This window comes from Rhincodon typus, chromosome 48, assembly GCF_021869965.1.
Source record: "Rhincodon typus isolate 14 chromosome 48, sRhiTyp1.1, whole genome shotgun sequence".
Lineage (NCBI taxonomy): Eukaryota > Metazoa > Chordata > Chondrichthyes > Orectolobiformes > Rhincodontidae > Rhincodon > Rhincodon typus.
Window position 1 is genome coordinate 4,547,847 of NC_063379.1, and position 2,129 is coordinate 4,549,975.

The 2,129-nt window shown below is 47.3% G+C and overlaps 1 protein-coding gene across 1 annotated transcript in view; it reads left to right on the forward strand.

Moving 5' to 3' along the window:
* The window catches only part of LOC125488013 (smoothelin-like protein 1), a 3,825-nt gene that overhangs the window by 823 nt on the left and 873 nt on the right, over nt 1-2,129 (forward strand). The gene's annotated exons all lie outside the window — the stretch shown is intronic.

Sequence of the window (2,129 nt, forward strand, 5' to 3'; positions counted from 1 at the left end):
GAGAGAGATAGTTTGGGAGTGATGGAGAGAGAAAGAGAGAGATAGTTTGGGAGTGATGAAGAGAGAAAGAGAGAGATAGTTTGGGAGTGATTGAAAGAGAAAGGGAGATAGTTTGGGATTGATAGAGACAAAAAGAGAGAGATAGTTTGGGGGTGATGGAGAGAGTGAGTGTGAGAGAGAGAGAATGATAACTCTTTGGCCACAGGTGAGGTCCCAGAGGACTGGAGAATAGCCAATGTTGTCCCATTGTTTAAGATGGGTAACAGGGATAATCCTGGAAATTACAGACCTGTGAGTCTCAGGTTGGTGGTAGGGAAATTATTGGGAAAGATTCTCAGGAACTGGATCTATACACAGTTAGAAGCAAACGGACATATTAGCAATAGACAGAATGGGTTTGTGCGGGGAGGGGAGAGAGGTTGTGCCTCGCTAACTTGATTGAGTTTTTTGAGGAAGTGATGAAGATGATTGATGAGGGAAAAGCGGTTGATGTTGTCTGCGTGGACTTCAGTAAAGCCTTTGACCACGTTCCTGATGGCAGACTGGTACAAAAGGTGAAGTCACATGGTATCAGGGGTGAGCTGGCAAGATGGATATAGAACTGGCTTAGTCATAGGAGACAGAGGGTAGCGATGGAAGGATGCTTTTTGGAACGGAGGCCTGTAACTAGCGGTGCTCCACAGGGATCAGTGCTGGGACCTCTGCTGTTCGTGGTCCACTTAAATGATTTGGAGGAAAACATAGCGGGTCTAATTAGTAACTTTGCAAACGATACAAAGATTAGGGGAGTTGCGGACAGTGAGGAGGATTGTCAGAGGATAGAGCAAGATGTAGGTCAGTTGGAAGTTTGGGCAGAAAAATGGCAAATTGAGTTTAATCTGGAAAAATGTGAGGTGGTGCATTTTGGAAGGTCAAGTACAGGTGGAAATTATACAGTGAATGGTAGAACCCTTATGAGTATTGATATGGAGAGGGATCTGGGTGTGCAGGTCCACAGATCACTGAAGGTGGCAGCGCAGGTCGGTAAGGCAGTAAAAAAGGCCTATGGCATAAGTGCCTTATTGCAAAGGGGCATTGAGTATGAGGATAGGCAAATTATGCAGCAGCTTTATAGAACTTTAGTTCGGCTACACTTGGAATATCGTGTACAGTTCTGGTCACCACACTACCAGAAGGATGTGGATGCTTTGGAGAGGGTACAGAAAAGGTTACCAGGATGTTGCCTTGTATGGGGGGTTTGTAGCTATGAAGAACGGTTGGATAGACTGGGTTTATTTTCACTGGAACACAGGAGGTTGAGGGACGACCTGGTAGAAGTTTATAAGATTGTGAATGGCGCGGATAGAGTGGAAAGTAATGAGGCTTTTTCCCAGGATGGAGGGGTCAGTTACTGGGAGACACAGGGTCAAGGTGTGAGGGGGGGGGTGGAGTTTAAAAGAGAGGTGCAAGGCATGTTTTTCACATGAAGAGGGGGGGGGGGGGGGGGGGGGGGGGTGAGTGCTTGGAACGCGTTGCCAGAGGATGTAGTGGAAGCAGACACAATAGCAGGATTCAAGAAACACAGGGACGAATACATGAATAGGAAGGGAAATAGAAGGATACAGATCCTGTAAGTGAAGACAGTTTTAGTATGGAAGGGCAAAATGGGTCAGCACAGGCTTGGAGGGCCGAATGGCCTGTTCCTGTGCTGTATTGTTATATGTTCCTTTGAATGATGGAGATGGAGAGAGGGAGAGAGTGACAGAGAAAGAGAGACAGAGAGAGAGAGAAACTACCTGGGAGTGATAGAGAAATAGAGAGAGAGAGAGATAACCTGGGAGTGATAGAGAGAAGAGAGAAAGAAAGAGAGAGAGAGAGAACCTGGGAGTGATGGGGAGAGAGAGAGAGAGAGAGAGAGAGAACCTGGGAGTAATGGAAAGAGAGAGAGAGAGAGAGAGAAAGAACCTGGGAGTAATGGGGAGAGGGAGGGGGAGAGAGAGAGAGAGAGAGACAGAACCTGGGAATGATGGAGAGAGAGAAAGAGAGAGAACCTGGGAGTGGTGGGGAAAGGTAGGGAGAGAGAGAGAAAACCTAGGAGTGATGGAGAGAGAGAGAGAGAGAGACAGGGGGAGAGAACCTGGGAGTGATGG